Source organism: Vespa crabro, chromosome 13 (genome assembly GCF_910589235.1).
Source record: "Vespa crabro chromosome 13, iyVesCrab1.2, whole genome shotgun sequence".
NCBI classification, from domain to species: domain Eukaryota; kingdom Metazoa; phylum Arthropoda; class Insecta; order Hymenoptera; family Vespidae; genus Vespa; species Vespa crabro.
The window spans coordinates 6,142,948-6,152,445 of NC_060967.1; the positions used below are offsets into that span (position 1 = coordinate 6,142,948).

Genomic DNA, 9,498 nt, shown 5'->3' on the forward strand with positions numbered 1-9,498 from the left:
AAAAAAACATAAAAACAATAAACATGATCTATTTCCGACAATAAGCGAATAATATGTAAGCAGATAAAGTTCAATCACTTTTTTTCACGAGAGGAAAAACACAACAAAGAAAATCTTCAAAATGCAATAAAGCAAATATTAACCGTTTGCGTACCAGAGGATTTTGACATAACATGATCGAAAAACGCCAAGGAGCGCGATCGCGTATCGAATAGCGCTTGTCATGTTCAATAAATAAAATAAAATAAAAAGTTATGAATGAAAAAAAAATATATATGTATATATATATATATATATATATTCCATTAATTTAGATTATGTAACAACAAAATACAAATTGGATTAATAATAGCGATGCGACGTACATGCGTCTGAAAGGCTGAGCGCGTTTCAACAAATTTCGGGTGGGCCGTCAGTTTCAGTTGTCAGTTTAGGCCAAATGCCCTGGTTTTTTTCAACACAAAATCTGAAGAGTGCGAAAGTAGTTTGTGATACGCAAACGGTTAAGCAGATTAACGAAACAGAGATGAAAAAACATGAGTATATATACTCACCAATTGTAGTAATTAATCCTGCCACAGCAAAATTTGCATTCTTTCTTTCTACGAAGAGAATATAAGGATAATTTGTTGAGCACGAGATTGATATAGAAGACGATAGAGACAGAACATCGAAAGGAAATTGTTACTTTGTCTACAGAGGATCAGGATCTAGAATTTTGGGGAGTCCCAACATCTGCAATAAGCATGAGTCGGAGCATCCTTGGAATCCTTCCAGACTTAAGTTTAAACAGAAATTTATACGGGCATTTTAAATGTACATTCTTTGCTGAAGGTTGGTTAACAAAAGGAATTAGAACTAGAACTGGATATTCTGGATAGAACTGGAATTAGAACTGGATAGAAACGAAATTCAAATTTTAGCAATACAGGAAACGAGATTTTTGGATAAAAATGTGACGGAAACAAAATATTATAGAATCTTTAAAGCCAAACCTGCGATTAAAATTATGAAGGGAATGTCACTCTTGGAAACAGCCTTTTATATCCATAAAAGATTATTAGACAGTGTAACTGAATTCAAATCCCGCTCAGAAAGGATGTCTCTTTTGACAATGAAATGCAAAAATAAATTATATACCTTTATTAATTGTCATGCACCAATAAATAAAAACAACAAGAAGAACCCAAATAAAGTAGCGGAATTCTGGGACCTCCTGGACGATGCAATGTCTCAAATTCCAAAATCAAATGTAGTGATATTACTTGTAGATTTCAATGCCCAAATAGGAAGAGAGAGAATTCATAAATCAATAGTGGGAGAATATGTTGCACACCAAAGAACAAACAGAAATGGGATGAGATAGATTACTATTTACAAAAACTTTCAAATAAAGTTAATGTCAACTTTCTTCAGGAAAGTGCCAAAAAGAGCTAAAACATGGACTTCTCCAAATCCAATGCTAGGTGAATTTCAACTAGGAAATTATGAATGTCAAGGTAGTAAGAAGCAGAGAATTTGACTCCGATCACTATTTGTCTAAAATCAAACTCAAATTCTTAACCAACAGAAATCACAGAAGGGGGGAAGAAATAAATAAGTACAAGTAAAAAGTAAAGAAATTCAAATACCTGGGAGAAATAATTCAAGAAAATGGTTTAGAAAAATCTGCGGTAGAAGAAAGGGTACGCAAGATGGAAAGGCGTATGGTATCACTAAAAATTTTTACAACAAAAAGTGTTTATCTAAAAATCTTAAAATAAGGCACTACAGTAGTGAAACAGGAATGCTTATATGCGAGTGAATGCTTGGTACTAAATTATAGATTAGATAAACTAGAAGTACTAGAAAGGAGAATCATGAGGAAAATTTTAGGTCCAGTGAAAACAACAGAAGTATGGAAATTAAGATCTAATGATGAAATATAAAGGAACATGGAAGGCATAACAGAAACGATAAGGAAAAGAAGACTGCAATTTTTTGGCCATATTTACAGAATGGATGATTCCAGATTAACAAAAAGGATACTCATGTACCTTTGGGAGAAAAAGGCAACAACTAGCTGGATTCAATTGGCAAAGAAAGATCTAGAAAGAAATAATATAAGTGAGGAAGAAACTATAGACAGAGAGATTTTTAGAAAGAAGGTATTAAGCATGGAAGGATTCCAAGGAAGATTGAAGAAGAAACCTGGTGCGAAGTGGTCTGAGGACAGGAAGAAACAGCATAGTGAAAACATGAAGGAATATTGGAGAGAACGAAAGAGAAAACAGCTAAGTGTGAAGAATTGAAATTGGCACGTGGTCCCTAGTAGGCCTAATCGAAAGAAGAAGAATGACGGTAATGATAATAAAAATACTATATGCATACACGATAATACGTTGAATGATTTCTAAGAGTTCGGGGAGGAATAAAAGAAAAAAGAAAAATTTCAGCTGTTTGTCCGTTCGCTCGTAAAGATCGTGAACTATGATACTTTTTATAGTAACGATCGACAAAATGTAATAAAGGAAAAAACGAAGAGTGTGTCGTAACGAAACATCGATCCTTTGGTCGAGAAGCCACGTTTTGTTGGCTGGCACGACAATCCGGATGAAGGTCTTACTATAGTCAACTGGTCTCCGGTCATTCGCGTAGATCTTTCGAGCTGCCAGTCGTATTTGAGACTGTGCAGCGCGGCGCACCTACGCCACCAATATTCTATCTTCATCTTTCTCTTTCGTAGCGGCGACAATCGAATTGTACCTCGTTTGCACTGTACTTCAAAAAAAAAGTGAGATGGCGAGGAGTAGCACTTTTCGTTGCTTCTTCCTTAGATCCTTCCTTTTTATCTCTCTTTCTTTTTTCCTTCTATTTTTGTTTGTCCTTCTTTTTCTTCCCCCCTCCCTCTCTCTCTCTCTCTCTTTCTATCGTCCGTCCTTCCTCTTTCTTTCAGATTCATTCTTTCCCTCTTTTTCTCTATCTCTTGTACTAGAAGAAAAGTTCTTTTACACTACAGATAGAAAGTTCTTTAAACACCTATATAAAATTCTAAATCCAAATTCCCTAACCAGGGGCAATTTTGAATCGATAGTATATATATTAATCGATAATGTATGTATATAATCTTCGTAATGTTTCTAAGAATATTCTAGTCCTTAAATATTAGTTAATTATATTTCATGTTCTTTGTACATTAGTTAGTTAGTAGAATAATCTTATTTATTAATTATACCCACCCGAGTTCGTGATTTATATTTGTCGAAAGATTAAATTAAATTTATTTTCTTTTGATCGTGTTTTAAGGTTTTTGTAATGTTATTAAGAATGTCCTATCGTTTAAACATTATTCAGTTTTGTTGCATGTATCATTCAATTTTATATGTAAGATACGATTATGACTACATCACATGGTGATTTTGTGAATTTTTTAAATGATAGAATAAGGGAACTAACAATAAAAGGAGAATATATGCCATTGGAAGATTTTAATATAGATTTTATGGTAGTTCTATGGAAAAAAAATCGTGGATCTTAAACGAGTGTTTGAAACAGTGGATACCAAATAGGTAATAGAAAAACTGTATCAATATGGAATTAGAGATTATGTTGCAGAATGGTTTAGATCATATCTAAATAACAGAATGCAGCAGATTCGTAACAACGATAAATGATTACGATTAATTAACACGGAGCGTGGAGTGTCACAAGGATCTGTATTGGGACCCTTATTATATACATAAATGATATAATCAAAATATGCATCAAAGGATGTAAACAAAAGTTTGTGGATAATACATTAATTTATATTACTGGAGAAAGTAGTACACAGTTAGAGTCGGAAATCAATAAGGCATTTAATATAGTAGAAGAATGGATGAATATGAATAAATTGAAAATGAATTCAGAAGATAGTTAGGAGTATAAGAAAAGAGTTGAAAGGAAACACTGTATTGAAATGCTTAAATGGTACCAAGATAGAATATGTACAAATAATAAAGTAGGTAAAGGTAAAAAAATTAGTTCTTTAAATAGAATAAGCAATTATATATCGGCATATATTAGATGTGTTATATATAAAGCGATTATAGCGTTGCATCTTGAGTGTTGTGCAACATTATTAATAGATATAGGAGAGACATAGCTGGATAAATTGCAAACAGTGCAAAATTGAGCAATGAGAATTGTATTGCAATGGTATAGTAAAGTGAAACGCATCCTGCTAGCGTTGCAGTTTATGTCCATAAGGCAGAGGTTATACTATAATTTGTACATATTTATTTTTACGATTATGACGAATTTACTAACTAGACAATTAAGTAATTGGGTAGAAATAATAGATAATGAAAGCAAAGGATACATGTAACAGGCCAGAGACCTTACAATACAATTTCGTAGAACAAGGAGTGCGCAAAAGAGCTTGTTCTACGAAGGAATAAAAGTATATAACGTCTTACCAACTGAAATAAGGCAATGCGAAAGGATAATTCTGTTCAAATAAATGATAAAAGAATTTATATGCGTAAATTTTTAATATACTAGCTGAGAAAAATAACTAAAGTTTAATCAATCAATTAATCAATCTCTCTTTACATACTCGCGAGTTTGAACTTCCAATTTACAGACGTCACCCTTTTTTCTTCCTATTACTGCACGGCCACGTTTTGTGTATAGTAAATTCGATCTGTAATAATATTAACGTCTTTAAATGTGTGGAGATAACAAAGAGAAAGAGGGAGAGAGAGAGAGAAAAGAAGACAGAGGAAGAGGTTCAGATGTCGACAGATACAGTTATTCTGACTTGGTTCAATCTCCGTTTCCACCCTCGACGGTGGTATAAGTGGCATTAATATGAATTTGAGAAAGCGGAATTGAAGAGAAAGCGGAAGAGAGATAGAGACCAACAGAGAGAGAGAGAGAGAGAGAGAGAGAGAGAGAGAGAGAATGAGAAAAGTATAGATGGCAAATGTTAAATGGGATACTAGAACGAAGGGAGGAAGTGAAAATTAAATAACAACTAACATAGTATCACATGAAACACATTACATGATCATAACAACGAATCTATCGACAAGAAGTGCAACAATCACAGAAAATATATTAATTAACATTAACATGGGAATAAGACAATGACATTCCACTTCATGTCAGCTGATTGCTCCATGAACGTAACGGCTATTGAAACAGTAATCGAAGAAAATAAATTTACTCAAAATTCACTTTTAGATTGACAAGTAGGAGATATACTTTCTAGTAGAAGATTCACTTTTAGATCCACAAGTAGGAAATATACTCTGATACAAATTTTAAATAAAAAAACATATAATTTGAAAAGATCAGAAAATCCTTAATACCTTTATAGTCTAACATCAAAAAATTTTTAACTCTTTAGAATCGAATATATCGATTATGCTAAGTGAAGAACTTATATTTATTTATATAAACGATGTTCAAAATTTTATAAAACGCTCTTTCGATCTTCCCGAAAAGAAGCTAATATGAAAGAAAAATAAAGTACCGATGGATATAACGAATTCGTCTACAGAACTCGACCAGAATTTTCTCTTATAAATGAAAATGAATATGTATGTATATATATATATATATATATATATATATATGACAATCGAGAATTTATAGCTTAAATTAAATATTATTATAATGTTTGATATCGCAAATATAATGTTCATATTCGATACACTCCCTGAAATTTTATTCGATTAAAGCAAAAATGTTATGTCCGAAGTATTCGAACAATATGCAAAAATTTTCCAAATTCTATATTATAGAACATCGGCACCGTTAATCGAATGGACCTTTCGAATGTAATTATCATGGATCTCTAGATTATTTCAACTATTGTACAAGCAAACGGCGCGACTAGAACTAATATCTTATATTTGTTAATCTTTTTTATAACACGTGTCTATCAATAAAACGATCAAACAGTTATATTATCGTATACGATGAAACTTTAGATCTTTCATTTGGTAAAGCAGATAAAATAAACTTAAACTAATTAAGTTATCCGTGCCATTGACACTTCTCGCATCAATAGAATTAACTATAGAAAAAGAAATGACAGCTACTTCCAGTAATGTCCTCCTTACAATTTCAGAATTTATCCATTAGCTTATTATCTTAATAACTGTCTATTAATCTATTGAGCCAAACAATTTACAATATCATAGGAAAAGAAGTGTAAATTATATATATCAACAGAGCAATTAGAAATATCGATTGAGTAAAATATGGAGATGGTTTCATGCGTATATTCAAAAAAAAAAAAAAAAACAAGAAAAGAATTATGACGTTTTCACAGGAACAGTAGAAACTGAGGAGAATAAGAGCTCATCAAACATAATATTCTCTTCACTTCTGCCGGCTTTATCCAAGCTTTTCACATAATGATGACAAAAGAAACAAAGCTTACAATAAGTAATTAAAAAGTGAAATAGAGCAAAGTTAATGACATATAAGGGAGATCAATTTTTCGAACGTTAAATTCACATAATGACTTTTCTCGTTGTATGATTGAAGACTATAAGATAATATAATACAAATGAAAAAAAGAAATTTATTTAAATGAAAAGTTAACATTATGGGTTCCACATTATGGGTTCACCTGAATAATATATACACGCATACATTCGTATTTGTACAATAAGAATAAAATAATAGAGCAGATATATTGAATATTAAAAATGTAAAAGTTAATAAAATCAAACAGGCAAGTTCTACGGCAGTGGAATGATCACAAGTAAGATAGTTGACCAGGCGAAGGAAATTAACGAACCAATTGATCATCAAAGTACGAACAGGATGGTGAGGTTGTCGGTAACGTTTCAGAATTACTAGAGAAATTATCTATAAACGAGAAACCACAAAGAGAATCGGGTTTACATCTTCATGTATTTTTTAACAGAAAAGTTCAAAAATTAAAACAGAGGAAACGGCAACAATTGAAAAATTATAAAAAGAAAGAAAAAGGACATAAGGAATTGCTAAGTGCATAGGTACGTAGTTTGTAAGATTAGCAAACATTGTAATTATTATTGCAACACGGTGTATGATGAATATGTGTGTGTGTGTGAAGGAATGAGTGACATATATAATAAACGTGCAAAGTGAAGTGTGAAACAAAATGTCGGCAAAGAGCACCGAAATGATGACAGGAAACTTTAAGGAGAAAGAAAGACGATAAGTGATTAGACGAGAGTGAATAGAATATTCGAGGACGAATGTAAATATATGCAGAATGGCGAAGTGCGGAACCGTTGTTGTCACAATCTCATATTACGACGATATTCTTTCGAATCTAAATCGGCTTTCTGGAATAAACGATATTAAATCGAATCACTGCCGCGTTATTACTGCGATTCTCGAACTCATTTATGATTGTTTCCGATATCTTTAGATTTTAACACGTATATATATATATATATATATATATATATATATGTAGCAGCTAAAGGTTTTAAAATGATATAACGTAGAAATGATGAAGTACCTAGTGTTCGATAATGTGTCGAGCAAAGGACCTACCCTTCAAATATCAATGCAACACTCATGGATCCACACGGTCACCAGGACAAAGGACCAAACATGAGATTGCTTCAACATTTCGAACGAACTATCCAGACATACCCACGATCAATAAGAATATTGCTTTCCCTTTCCATGTACCTTTTACTTAAATTCCTCTTTTTTCATTTTCCTTTCCTAATTTGTTAATGCCTTCTTGGATAGTTCGAGAGAAATATAAAGACGGTGGTATCCAAGCATTCGCATTCATCAGCAGGACAACCGACTCTTACGAGTATTACTGGCTACGCCTTTAACGGAGGTAACCGGCACGATGGAAATCGTTACTACATCCATAATTGTATCATACTTCAACAAATATACTGTGATAACTTCAATTCATGATAAAATTCATTAACGTGCATTTATCTCACGAGTTCCACGGGATCTTTCAAAAAAATTCCCGTTCTCCCATTAATTCGCGAGAACCGGATCCGCGAACCTGGTCCGGTGCAGGACGCGTACCTGAAAATGCTCTCGTACGACGCAACCTCGTTAAATAGAGATTCTGCTTCATTTTATCTAAAAGGAAACGTACGAATCTTATACGTAATTTAATTTTTTAATGCTCGAATAAGTAAATAATTTCTTGAAAGATCTATACAAATTTGAACCAAAGATAGTAATAATAGTAGTCATAAAATATTAAATAATAGAAAAAAATAATCCTGGTATGTATATTAAATTTGTCTAATTAATAATATTGTATTAATGATATTGATCTTTAATTTAGGGTATATAAGCGCCTGCACAACGGATCTCAGGGGTTGTATTTTTTTTCCGACAGTTATTTTCGGTTATTTTTTTCGAAAGTTATTCTCGACAGTTATTGTAAAGTATTAATAAATTAATATTGTTAAGTTAAAGTCAGTATGTTTTAAATAACCCCGTCGGCTTAACTTCCAACAAAATTATTCTCGCGAGTTTCAAGAACTTTCTGCCGGGCAGTCAACAAGTTCAAAGCTAAGAAAAGCTATCTGTCCATAAGAAATGAATTCTTAACTATAAGTTATTCTTTTACTAGGTGGTGCGTACGAATTGCACGTACTTAACGATTCGATTGGTTACCACAAAGATTTGGGAAATGTTCCAACGGAAACTACTGACCAACACGAGGCCGTACCTTACCGCCTCATACCCATCATGATTGAGAAGAAGACTTTCTATCCAAGTCGACAGATCCTCGAGTGAAACTCACCCAAGCAATATCGCCTAACACCGATCAACATTACCAAGGAGATCGTTTGAACGGAAGACAGCTCGTATTAGTCTCCATCCCGTGTCAAGAACTGCACATAGAAGGTAACGGCCAAAAAGGACACAAATCCCACAAGTTACCTCAGGTAAGTTCAGTAACTTATATATTTTTGTTGAGGCCCGTACCGCGTGGGATGTGACATAAATTCGGTGACAGTGGTGGGATGAGTTGATACGATATGTCAATCGATAAAATGACTCGCTCTGACAAACTTGACGCGACAGAATGGAGACGCGTAGTAGAACCAGACGACCAACGAAACAAGTAATCGGAGGAGCTCATAGGCAACTATTGCACAAAGAGTCTCAGTTATAATCACGCGAACAGGCTATATGCGAACGTGAAGAGATGCTTAGGCGTGGCACCGAGTACGCATCCGCCGCGAAACCAGAGATCGATCCTATCACATTCATAATGAAAGAAATACTCGCTATAAGGAGTGAGAGTCGTTCTACATCTAATAATCATTCGGTTAACGAGGCACTGGGTATGATACCGAAATTTGACGGAAAAAATATGCCCCTAACTTCATTTATAAAGGCATGTAAGAGAGCGCGACAGACGATATTTGAAGATCACTTTACGATTAGCTGCAATACGTAAGTTGCACAATTCCGCGCGATCGAGAAGCACGATCTTAAGACAATGAGTTCGTTATGTGACAGACTCAGGCGGGC

General features: G+C 33.5%; 1 long non-coding RNA gene across 1 annotated transcript in view; it reads left to right on the forward strand.

Moving 5' to 3' along the window:
• LOC124428623 overlaps positions 1–8,578 on the forward strand; it is a 34,433-nt gene extending 25,855 nt beyond the window's left edge. The window contains exon 5 of the long non-coding RNA XR_006943234.1: positions 7,476–8,578. This is a non-coding gene — a long non-coding RNA (uncharacterized LOC124428623). The remainder of the gene's footprint in view (positions 1–7,475) is intronic.
• Positions 8,579–9,498: the final 920 nt, after the last annotated feature.